The following is a 13,278-nucleotide window of genomic DNA, read 5'->3' as shown; positions in this document are numbered from 1 at the left end:
GCACTCTAGAGATTCAGTGGTGCTATGGTATCAGTTAGGACGATGAGCCTGACGAATATTAATCATGAGAAAGTGACACCACAATGAGAAAGTGACATCACACATCAGCAAGGTGACCGATATCCTTCAGAGACCAATCAGACATTGATCGTACCCCATTTAACCAATCAGGGACTGATCATGGGCTGCTTGGGCCAATCAGAACCACAGGATACTACCAGCCATGCGTAGAGGTAGGTACTAGAAAGGGTTAATGAGCTACAATTTTCTGGAGCTCGGTGCACAACACAACATGAAGCAAGAGGATAGACTTCAGCCAATAGAACAAGAGACAGCTCCACAGTCACCTGGAAGCTGAGAGCTGGTGATCCAGAGTGAACGGACTGATCCACTGCTTTTGTTAATTATTGTGATTTTGTACTTATTACAGTTAACTTAATAAATTCTGTGACAACATTCTTGTACCCGGAATGGTCTGTAACTAGTCAGGAGCTGCAGGTAACTTTCACAACACAGTCTGACGTGTAATTGATTTGAGTGTTACCATTGAGATTGGATCCAAACCCGGATCTTACAATAGGATCGAATTTCACATTCCTGCACTAAGTGATGGCTTTTGCAAACTCCTTTTACAAGATATTAGAAGGGGAGGAGTTACAGACAGAAATTTCACACCAAACATCACATCAAGATGTGACAGAGTCACTCGATTCATGGGAGCTGAATATCATCGACCTTTGAATTTAGAATGAGAAATGTTTGTCTGTTCTTCTGCTGAAAGAGATTTTTAAACATCACTCAGTGTACAGGCATTGAGCCAGGCTCATCCGAGTGAGGCATCACTAAAAAAATCCATTTTATATTTTGCAGCTCACCCAAAGATGGAAATTTCAGCACACGTTTCTCCATCTTGTATTTTTTAATGTTTTGTTTGCCCGTTAAATATCCTCGACTTCTGGACGTTTCATTACAGAACTCAGCTCGAAGACATCAAAACTTGTATCCGGCCTTGCCTGTGTGCCCCATTCGTCAATTCAACTTTGCAGCAGCTCAGTCCCAGCTTTGGAAACATCTTCATCTTTCTGTGAGGCCCCGGCCCCATTGACTGTGACAGGGTTCATACTGTCTCCGTGAGATTGTTGATGTAAAGTCACGTCAGACCCACACTGCCCGATTTCCAATCCAATTTATTTAAAGGTCCCAGAAGCCTGACTCCAGCCTTAAATGTTGTTCTGATCCTGTCAGTAACATTATTTTGGAACTCACTAGTACCACCACATAGGCAGTCATCAACATGCATCATAAAGTTGCCCGAGAGTTTCCTGCCATGGTACCAATAAAGCACGGCAGCTTCTGCCTTCAGGTAGAGACAACCCGACTTGAACAAAACTGATCTAACTGAGAAGTGCCATACACTCTGAAACATTGTTCAAAACATAGACAAACTTATTGAACTTCTTCAGTCTTCCATACATCTGGCACCTTGGGAGGTTGCAGAAACACTGCCCTCTAGAGGTGATCCCCCAGCGCAAATGCAGCTTTTATGTTTCTTGACTGAAAGTTCTGGGAAAATGTCACGAAAAGGGCCAAAAAAATTTCAAAATTACCTTTCCCACTGTGGGCGAGTCCACTCTGACCTCTTTATCTCCCAAAGCTTCTTCAAATCCCCGCGCCACTAACCTCACCTTGGGCCTTATAAGTTCCATCTGGTTGGACCTTGTCTGTGCAGATCCATCGATGTGATGATGCTGGCTGACCCCGATCTGGGACCTCTGAACACACGCCAAACTCTGTCCAACTGCCAAATCTTTCTGTTTAGCCTCCCGTACGGCTTTATCCCCTCATTTTTTGGCAGCTACAAAACCCTCTTGGTCACGGGGACTTCAGCATTGCCCCCAAACACATCCTTGGTGTAAAACCGACAATTCCCTGCCTGAAATGTTCCAGTTATTGAAATTACATTGAATGAATGTCAAAGAAACAGACCAGAAACAGCTCCGAGATTTTGAGGAGTCCCCAGTGGTCAGTCAGACTGAACTAAACATGGGTGGTATAAAACAAACAATACTCACCCCGGTATCTGCCGTCCACTCACCCTGGTATCTGCTGTCCACGGGGACTTTCCTTTAATCAGAGCCGTCAGTGGATCCTGTTCCTGACACCAGACTGTTGTGGGACAAATGTCACTCGGAGTCTAGAGTTGGTTAAAGTTGAGGAATCTTTATTACAAACATGCAGGGAATGCTTCAGCGAACCGAAGCATCTCTGGGAGTAGTTACAATAACACACGTTTATACACAGTACAGTTGCTGCTGTTCTGTCTGCAGGTTAGTGGGAAAGTACAGGACGTCAAGGAAACAACTCGAAAACAGCTCACTTATTGGCTATAGTGACTTCATCTCTCACAAAACACATCTCGGAAAACAATAGCCAGACCAGTAATCCAGAGACCCAGGATAATGCAATAGGGATCCAGGTTCGGCAGGTGGTGAAATTTAAATTAATTATAAATCTGCAACTAAAAGTCATCGATGACCATGAAAGCATTGTCGATAGTTGTAAAAACACATCTGGTTTCTTTTAGATCCACCTGTAGTGGGGGGAATAACACTATTTACTATCCAGGATAAAATAAATGTACTTCAGCCTTTGTGGATCATTCCAGTGGAAATGTGTTCTCCCCCAGGCTCAAAGAGCATCAGCCCACTGGAAGCAAAGTCGTGAGACCGGCCAGTCCAGTAGAAAGAAACCCTCCGACCCTCGCACTTTACCAAGTGTCAGAATGAACAAAGTTTGATTTGATTAAATTTATTCACATGCACCGAGGTACAGTGAAACGTATTGTTCTGTGTACAATACAGACAGATCATTTTATACATGAAAAAACATGGGACATATGATAAATACACAATTTGAATACGTCGACATCGGGTGAAGTATACGGGTCATTCAGGAGTCTGGTAACAGCGGAAAGAAGCTGTTTTGAATCTGTTATTGCGAGTTCTCAAACTTTTGTATCACCTGCCCAATGGAAGAGATTGGAAAAGAGAATAACCTCGGTGAAAGGGTCTTTGATTTTGCTGCCCACTTTCCCAAAGCAGCGGGAGGTGTAGACAGAGTCAATGGTTGGGAGGCGGGTTCGTGTGAGGGACTGGGCTGTGTTCACAACTCTCTGTAGTTTCTTACAGTCTTGGGCTGAGCATGTTGCCATACCAAGTGTCATGGGAGTGTCCCTTTAAGAAATGTTTTTGTCTTATCACATGGCTTCAGTGATGTCATTGTGTGGGTGGAGTTGGGCTGTGGCTCTGGGAGTTGGTTTTACTTCTGCTTTGGTTTGGGGCTGTTTTGTGGCTCTGAGTTTTTTGCTTTCGTTTTCACATTTTTGGCTCCTGTACTCAGAAAGAGGAGTATTTTGGCCTGTCTCTCTACCTTCATTTTAAAAGCGGTTTCCAGACTGCTTGATAACTTGAAAAGAAATAATTGCTTTCTGGAAGGAATTCAAACCTGTTGTTTTGGAAAGGAAACAAGAGCATCCATACCAGGTCTTGAGTGCTGTGTGCTGGGCCACACCTTTGAAAAGGAGGTACTGGTTTATGGGATCGTGTTATTAAATTGGAACAGTTAAAGGGGGGAATTTATTCAGGGTTATACATAGATTACTGTAGCTGTGTGGGGTATTTATGTTTGTAATTTATAAAAATGCTTACTGTGTGTGTTTATAAAAATGTTAACTAAATTCGTAGAATAAAGCTTGTTTTGATTAAAAGTGCTTGAGGCCTCTGTTGAATAACCCCTGAAAGGCAGCCCTTGTGCTCATCGGAACCAAAATCAATAAACAATTGTAGGTCAGGTGAACTCCATGATCTACTTTGGAGTTTTCTGGCCCATAACACAAGCTGTGATGCAGCCAGATAAGATGTTTTCTATGGTGCTCCTGTAAACATTGGTAAAAGTCAATGCTAATAATCTTTATAATTATCACAATTAGGCTTACATTAACACTGCAATGAAGTTACTGTGAAAATCCATAGTCGCCACACTCTGGCGCCTGTTCGGGTTCACGGAGGGAGAATTCAGAATGTCCAATTCATCTAACAAGCACGTCCTTTGGGACTTGTGGGAGGAAAACGGAGCACCCAGAGGAAACCCACGCAGACACGGGGAGAACATGCATACCCCACACAGACAATGACCCAAACGGGAATCAAACCTGGGACACTGGCGCTGTGAAGCAACAATGCTAACCACTGTGTTACCGTGCCGCCCATGTGGCAATCAATGTGGGCATGCTGAATTTCATTAGTTTCCTGAGGAAGTATATGTTTCCTGGTCATAGCGTTGATGTGGGTGGACCAGGACAGAATGCTGGTGATGTGCACACCTCGGAATTTGAAGCTGCTAACCATCTCCACCTCAGCCCCATTAATGCAGACAGGGGTGTGTACGATACTTCACTTCCTGAAGTCAATGACCAGCTTCTTAGTTTTGCTGACATTTAGGGAGAGATTGTTGTCATTACACCATGCCACTAGGTTCTCTATCTCCCTCCTGGACTCTGTCTCATCGTTGTTTGATATCTGACCCATTACGTCGTGTCATCAGCAAACTTGTAGATAGAGCAGGAGCAGATTTTGCCACACAGTCATGTGTATAACGAGTGTAGTAGGGCGCTAAGTACACAGCTTTGTGGGTCCCGGTATTGAGGATTATCGTGGAAATGTTCGAGATCCCAACCACTACGGTCGTGTTATCAGCAAACATGTGGATGGATTTGGAGCCAAATTTTGCCATGCAGTCGTGTGTGTGTATAGGGAGTGCAGCCTTGTGGGGCTCCTGAATTGAGAACCATTGTGGAGGAGGTGTTGTTATTTATCTTTACTGATTGTGGTCTATGGGTCAGAAGGTCGAGGATGCAGTTGCAGAGGGAGGAGCCTAGTCCGAAGTTTTGGAGTTTTGATATGAGCTTGGCTGGGATTATGGTGTTGAAGGCGGAGCTGTAGTCAATGAATAGGAGTCTGACGTAGGAGTCCTTGTTGTCGAGATGCTCCAGGGGCGAGTATAGGGTCAGGGAGATGGCTTCTGCTGCGGACCGGTTGTGGCGGTATGCGAATTGCAGTGGATCAAGGAATGCTGCGAGTATGGAGTAGATGTGTCCAACATCTCGAAGCAATTCATAATGATCGATGTCAAGGCCACTGGATGATAGTCATTGAGGCACGTTGCCTGATTCTTCTTTGGCACTACTATGATGGTGGTCTTCTTGAAGCAGATGGGAACCTTGGAACAGAGAGGGAGAGGTTGAGGATGTCCGCAAACACACCTGCCAGTTGGTCCGTGCAGGATCTGGGTGCACGACCTGGGACCCCGTCAGGACCTGTCGCTTTCCGAGGGTTCACTTTCAAGAAGGCCGATCTGACTTCGGAGGCTGTGACGGTGGGTATGGGTGTGTCTAAGGCTGTTGGGACAGTTGACAACGGTTTGTTGGTTTCCTGCTCGAAACAAGCATCGAATGCATTGAGTTTGTCGGGAAGGGGTGCGCTGTTGCTGAAGATTCTACTCGGCTTTGCTTTGTAGCCCATTATGTTGTTTAAGCCCTGCCACAACCGACGAGAGTCCCTGTCGTTACTCTGCGACTCTAGATTAGTTTGGTATCGTCACTTGGGAGTCCGTGATGGCTTTGCGGAGGTCATATACAGATTTCTTGAAAATGTCAGGGTTGCCTGCCTTGAACACCTTCAGTCGGGAGTGAATCTCCCAATGAAACCATGGATTCTGGTTGGGTAATGTACATACTACCTTCTTTTGCACGCAATCTTCTACACATTTACTGATGAACTCTGTGATGGTGCTGGCATACTCATTTAGGTTGGCTGCTGAGTTAACATAGTGCAGAAGGAGGCCATTCGGCCCATCGAGTCGACACCTTCCCACTTAAGCCCTCACTTCCACCCTATCGCTGTAACCCAATAACCCCTCCTAACCTTTTTTGGTCACTTAAGGCAATTTAACATGGCCAATCCACCTAACCTGCACGTCTTTGGACTGTGGGAGGAAACCGGAGCACCTGGAGGAAACCCACGCAGAAACAGGGAGAACGTGCAGACTCCGCACAGACAGTGACCCAGCAGGGAATCGAACCTGGGACCCTGGCGCTGTGAAGCCACAGTGCTATCCACTTGTGCTACCGTGCTGCCCTTGTTCTCGAATATGGTCCAGTCCACTGACTCCAAGCAGTCGCGTAGGAGCTCTTCCGTTGCATTGACCTTCTTAACCGGATTCTCCCGTTAAGATTCTGCTTGTATGCGGGGAGAAGGAGCACCGTATTGTGGTCCGATTTTCCGAAGTGCGATTAGGGGATGGATCATCAGGCGCCCTTGATGTTTGTGTAGCAGTGGTCAAGGATGTTGGGGTCCCTGTTGGGACAGGGGATGTGTTGTTGGAATTTTGGCAGTACACTCTTGAGGTTGGCCTGGTTAAAGTCCCCGGCCACGATGAACAAGGCTCCGGGTATTCTGCTTCATTGTTATTTATAGCGGTGTACAATTCATCAAGTGGCATCTTCACTTCCGCCTGGGGTGGGATGTAGACCGCTGTGATGATGGCAGAAGTGAACTCCATGGAAGGTAGTATGGACGGTACTTCACAGTCGGGTATTCCAGGTCCAGGCAGCAGTAGCTCCCTAGGGTCGCCACGTCCGAGCAGCAGGAGTTGACGAGGAGGCAAACCCCTCCACCCACTCCAGGTTCAGTCCTGGATGTGATTAACAGCAGGAATAACAGCAGAATCCAACCCAACACCACTTGAGAACCCTTTGGTGTCTCAGCATGTTGGACGACGGAGTGAATCCCTCCCCACAGTGAGAGCAGGTGAATGGCTTCTTTCCAGTGTGAACTTGCTGGTGTCTCCGCAATGTGGATGATGTTTGAAACCACTTTGTGCAGTGAGAGCATCTGAACAGTTTCTCCTCAGTGTGAATGTGCTGGTGGGACATCAGTACCCGAGAGCTTTTAAACCCACTCTCACAGTCGGAGCATTTAAAGGGTCTCTCATTGGTGTGAGTGACATTGTGGCTCAGCAAGTGATGATCGAGTGAACGTGCTCTCCCCGGTGTGACCTCGCTCGTGTTTCATCAGGTTGGATGAGGTTCTAAACCTCTTGGTGCACTGAGAGCAGCTGAACGGTCTCTCCTCAGTGTGATCGCGCTGGTGGGACATCAGTAGCTGAGAGCTTTTGAAACCCCTCCTGCAGTCAGAGCATTTAAAGGGCCTGCTCTTGGTGTGAGTGACATTGTGGTTCAGCAGGTTGGATAATTGAGTGAATCCCATATCACACACAGTGCAGATGAATGGCCTCTCCCCAGTGTGAACTCGCTGGTGTGTCTGCAGGTGGGATAACCGAGTGAATCCCTTCCCACACACAGTGCAGGTGAATGGCCTCTCCCCGGTGTGAACTCTCTGGTGTCTCTGCAGGTGGGATAACCGAGTGAAGCCCTTCCCACAGTCAGAGCAGGTGAACGGCCTCTCCCCAGTGTGAACTCGTTCGTGTCTCCGCAAGTTGCCTATGTCAGTAAATCCCTTTTCACACTGAGTGCAGGTGAAAGGCTTCTCTCCATTGTGACTGCGTTGATGCCTTTCCAGCTTGCATGGGGCTGTGAATCCTTTCCCACACACAGAGCAGGTGAACGGCCTCTCTCCAGTGTGACTGCGTTGATGCCTTTCCAGCTCGTACGGGCCTTTGAATCCCTTCCCACAGTCTTCACATTTCCATGGTTTCTCCATGGTCCGGGAGATCTTGCTTCTCACCGTGTTGGACGATCAGTTGAAGCCTCGTCCACACACAGAACACGTGTACAGTCACTCCCTGATATGAATGGTGTGGTGTTTTTTCAGGTTGTGTAACTGGTTAAAGCTCTTTCCACAGTCAGTGCTCTGTAACAGTCTCACACGGGTGTGTGTGTGTGTGTGTGTGTGTGTGTGTCTCAGTGCTTTTCCAGACACACTGATGTTTAAAATCTCTTGAAGCAGACAGAGTAGACAAACATTTCTCGTTCTGGATTCAAAAGCCGATGATATTCAGTTCCCAAGAATTGAGTGACTCAGTCAGTTCTTGACGTGATGTTTAGTTTGAGATATCGGCCCAAAACTCCTCTCGTTCGAACTTCCTGCAAAAAGATTTTACAAAAATCATCATTGTCAGTACAGGATAGAAATTCAGAACAAACAATTCTAGTTTCTATCGAACATTTTTTCCTCACTCTTTCCCTCAAATACTCTATATCTCAATCTCACACACTCTCCCTCCATTCTCACTCTCCTGTATCTAATATTCACCCTCCCAATTCTCATGAAGGTGCTGATTGATGCTGTTCAACAAATCTAAACTCACTACAACCTGCACAAGAGTAGAGACTCTCCATCTAACTATATTTACGGATTAGAGATGGGGTGAATCTGAGGAAGAATTTTATTTAGTCATGCAGTGCTCATGACCAAAAACCCTCTGCCCACAAGGGTTGTGGAAGTCTAGATAGAACATAGAATTTACAGTGCAGAGTGAGGCCATTAGCCCATCGAGTCTGCATCGGCTCTTGGAAAGAGCACCCTACCCAAGCCCACATCTCCACCCTATCCCCATAACCCAGTAACCCCACCCAACACTAAGGGCAATTTTTTAGACACCAAGGGCAATTTAGCATGGCCAATCCACCTAACCTGCACATCTTTGGACTGTGGGAGGAAACCGGAGCACCCGGAGGAAACCCACGCATACACGGGGAGAACGTGCAGACTCCGCACAGACAGTGACCCAAGCCGGGAATCGAACCTGGGACCCTGGAGCTGTGAAGCAATTGTGCTAACCGCTATGCTACTGTGCTGCCCATAATCAATAATTGATCAAGATGATCAATAATTCAAAATAAAATAGGATGGGCACTTGCGGAAAATAGGTTTTCAGGGGAACAGGGATACCGAGGGGGAATGGGGCTGAATGGATTACTGTACAGAGAGTCAGCATTGACTTGTGTTACCAAATGGATTCGGTCAGTGCTGCAATGACTGTATGACTGGAAATATATATTGTAGGCACAGTACTATATTACAAAACTAGAATAAGACATATTTTATTACAGAACCATCAATAATATATCTAATACATTCCATATAACAACATATCTCTGCCCGATATTACATTTCTAAAAAAATCATTTGCGGTATGTTGGATTCGCTGCTTCGGCCAGCATTCATTGCCCATCCATAGTTGCCCTTCAGAAGGTAGTAGTGAGCCGCTGCAGTCCTTGAGGTATAGGTACATCCCTGTGCTGTTACGGAAGGTGTTCCAGGATGATGTCCCAGCAACAGTGGAGGAACGGCAATATATTTCCAATTCAGGGTGGTGAGTGACTTGAAGGGGAACCTCCAGGTGGTGGGGTTCCCAGGTATCTGCTGCTCTTGTTCTTTTAGATGGTAGTGGTCATGGGTTTGGAAGGTGCTGTGTATGAAACCTTGGTGAGTTACTGCAGTGCACCTTGTAGATGGTACACACAGCTGCCACTGTTCATCAGTGTTGGAAGGTTTGTATGCTCGTGGAAGGTGGAGCAATCAAGCAGACTGCTTTGTCCTGAATTGTGTTGAGCATTGTTGGAGCTGCACTCATCCAGGAAAGCAGAGAGTATTCCATTACATTCCTGACTTGTGCCTTGTAGATGATGGACAGGCTTTGGGAGGTCAGGAGGTGCGTTACTCGCCATAGGATTCCTAGTCTTTGACCTAGCCCCGTATTAATATGGCTGGTCCAGTTCAGTTTCTAGTCAATGGTAACCCCCAGGACGTTGGTTGTGGAGGATTCAGCGATGGAGATGCCACTGAATGTCAAGGGGCACTGGTTACATCCTCTCTTGTAGGAGATGGTCATTGCCTGGCAGTTGTGTAGCGCAAATGTAACTTGCCACTTCAGCCCAAGTCTGGATATTGTCCAGGTCTTACTGAATTTGGACATGGACTGCTTCAATATCTGAGGAGGCACGAATGGTGCTGCACATTGTTTGTCGATGACTGCACATCACCACTTTTCACCTTTTGATAGAAGGGTGGTTAGTAATGAAGCAGGTGAAGTTAGTTGGGCTGAGGAAATTGCCCTGAGGAACTCCTGCAGTGATGCCCTGGAGCAGAGATGATTGACTTCCAATCACCCCAACCATCTTCCTTTGTGCCAGGTATGACTCCAACCAGCGGAGTTTCCCCCCTGATTCCCATTGACTCCAGTTTAGCTGGGGCTCCTTGATGCCATACTCGGTCGAATGCTGCCTTGATGTCAAGGACAGTCACTCTCACCTCACCTCTGACATTCAGCTCTTTCATCCATGTTTGAACCAAGGCTGTAATGAGATCAGGGGCTGAGTGACCCTGGCGGAATCCAAACTGAGCGTCTGCGAACAGGTTATTGCTCAGTAAAGTGCTATTTGATTGCACTGTTGATGACTCCTTCCATCAGTTTGCTGATGATGGAAATAGACTGATAGGAAAGTAATTGGCTGGGTTACATATGTCCTGTTTACTGTCCCCTTAAATGTCAGCCATCTCCTGGGGAAAGCAACCCTTTATCCTGGCCTTATCTCTAGCTTCCTGAGATTTCTCCGTGACCCTCCAACTGTTGCTTTACAGCGGCAGGTTCTATTCCTGGCTTGGGTCACTGTCTGTGCGGACTCTGCACGTTCTCCTCGTGTCTGCGTGGGTTTCCTCCGGGTGCTCCGGTTTCCTTGTGAACTTGTTAATTGTGAACATTAGGAAAGAGACCATCCTTTTAGCCAGACAAATAAATGTGTCAAGCTGAGGGAGCAAAGGATGTCAATGTCTTTAAGAGAGAGAGAGAGAGAGACCTGGGCCAAGCTTTCCAGAGTCTGCACCCTCCCTGGATTCACTTCCTTTCCCTTCAGTCGCTGTAAGTGACCAATTGAAGGTCAGAATAAGAAAAGAAATGGTGGAGAAAAGAAAGTGTTTTACTCACAGATGTTGGAGACAGGAGTCTGTGTGCAGCTCAAGCTCATTCAGGCGTGCAGGAACAACAGCTTTGCTCGGCAGAAACCTCCATGTCCAGCTTCCGGAATGAGACAATGGGGGAGCTCTGATTAGCGGAGGAGCAGAGTTCTTCCGGTCCTCCAATCTTCCCATTGGTCACAACTCAGCAGTAAGGTCTGCGGATGTGAGCTCACGTGCACATGCGCAGTCCCGGGCCAGGGGAGAGGGAATCATCGATAGCTGGAGCTGTCAGTCGGTTGGATGGAAACCGTCTCAAGGATGTGTTGGGGGAGGGGGGAACAAAGGGTGGGGGCGGGGCTCCCGTGTCTGAGCGCTGGGCGTGTGCACTCAAATGCAATGACGTCACTGCGGAGCGGAATTATTCCTTTTGGCTGATTTGGAGGACGAGCTCCGTTGTGATGTCACAATGTGGAGGTTGGACAGAGTTTCAGACGGAAACTTCGTCCTCTGGGCAACATCTGGCAGCAAATCAGTGTCTCCCCCTTTCATAAGGTCATAATGTGGAGATGCCGGCGTTGGACTGGGGTGAGTACAGTAAGAAGTCTTACAACAGGTTAAAGTCCAACAGGTTTGTTTCAAACACAAACACTAGCTTTCGGAGCACTGCTCCTTCACCTGAGAAAGGAGCAGTGCTCCGAAAGCTAGTGTTTGAAACAAACCTGTTGGACTTTAACCTGGTGTTGTAAGACTTCTTAATAAGTTCATAAGATACAGGAGCAGAATTAGGCCATTTGGCCCATCGAGTCTGCTCTGCCATTCGATGATGGGCGATCTCATCCTGGCCTTATCTCTACCGTCCTGAGATTTCACCGTGACTCTTCAACCCAATTAAAAATCTGTCTAACTTCTCCCTAAATTTACTCACTGTCCCAGCTCCACCGCACTCTGGGATCGTGAATTCCACAGATTCACAGCCCTTGCGGGAAGAAGCTTCTCCTCAACTGTTTTGAATTTGCTCCCTCTTCTCGTTCTAGAATGCCCCACAAGAGGCAGCAGCTGCTCCAAGTCTACTTTATCTTTCCATTTCTTTTCTCATTGGGGGGAGTTGGTGACATGCAGCAGCTGAAGAGAAAGGAAGTGAATCCAGTTTGTATGTTGCACACATTTTGAGTTCAGTAATATAGACATATTTCTGTCTGGCAGTCTGCATGGAGAATTTCAGGCCTCTGTGCAGGACGGGAAGCAGTGAGCATGGATCTGTCAATCGGACTGAATCAGCACCTTTAGAGAATTGGGAGGATAAATATTATATACAGCATAGTGAGAATGGAGAAAGAGTGTGTTGGATGGCGATTTACAGCTTTTGAGGAATGAGAGAGGAAAGAATGTTTCATAGGAACTAGAATTGTCTGTTCTTATTTTCCATTTGTGAATACATTTTACATGATATTAGACGATGATTTGCAGAAAAAAAGACTTCAGGATTTGGAAGAGTCACTTGGTTATGGGCGGCATGGTATCACAGTGGTTAGCACAGTTGCTTTACAGTGCCAAGGTGCCAGGTTCAATTCCTGGCTTGGGTCACTATCTGTGCGGAGTCTGCACGTTTTCCTCGTGTCTCCATGGGTTTCCTCCGGGTGCCCCAGTTTCCTCCCACAAGTCCCGAAAGGTGTGCTGTTAGGTAATTTGGACATTCTGAATTCTCCCTCTGTGTACCTGAACAGGCGCCAGAATGTGGCGACCAGGGGCTTTTCACGGTAACTTCATTGCAGTGTTAATGTAAGCCTACTTGTGACAATAAAGATTATTATTATTATATCCAGACCTGAATATCATCAGGAGAACCAACACTGCAAAAGACACTTCCGGGGTTAAGGATTGCAAGTCAGGCAAAGGAATAGAATAGAAGTAAACACAGGAACGAAGAGTCACATTGGACTGGTTCCAGGAGAATTGAGTGAAAACTTCAGCGACGTTACCATGGAGTGTGATTTTTGATTGTGTTAAAAGTAAAAGGGCAACATTCTATTTATAATTTACGGGATACATTCCATTTTTAATAGTGTTTAGGCATTGTTGTTTCTAGTTTGTATGTTGCAGGAAAAGTCATAAAACTTGAAGTTTTTGTCTTATGACTCTTTAATTTGTTCACTGGGTTTACAGTTTATTTTTTTTAATTACTGATCTTTACAGAGATCTTGCACAGTTGGTTTAGAGCCACAAGTTTCAACTTCTCATTTAAGCCTCAGACAACTGGCTGTCTCTCTATTGAGCTGAGGGCTGGAGATGCTGTGACCTCTTG

General features: G+C 46.4%; 1 long non-coding RNA gene across 1 annotated transcript; it reads right to left on the bottom strand.

Moving 5' to 3' along the window:
* Positions 1-2,200: 2,200 nt before the first annotated feature.
* Positions 2,201-11,121, bottom strand: LOC140420582 (uncharacterized). The gene is made up of 2 exons (XR_011946457.1): positions 11,005-11,121; positions 2,201-8,161 (listed from the first exon to the last, which is right to left on the bottom strand). It is a non-coding gene; the product is annotated as an uncharacterized lncRNA (long non-coding RNA).
* Between the last annotated feature and the right edge of the window lie 2,157 nt (positions 11,122-13,278).

This window comes from Scyliorhinus torazame, chromosome 5 (genome assembly GCF_047496885.1).
Source record: "Scyliorhinus torazame isolate Kashiwa2021f chromosome 5, sScyTor2.1, whole genome shotgun sequence".
Lineage (NCBI taxonomy): Eukaryota > Metazoa > Chordata > Chondrichthyes > Carcharhiniformes > Scyliorhinidae > Scyliorhinus > Scyliorhinus torazame.
This window is presented reverse-complemented; position numbering and strand designations above follow the sequence as displayed.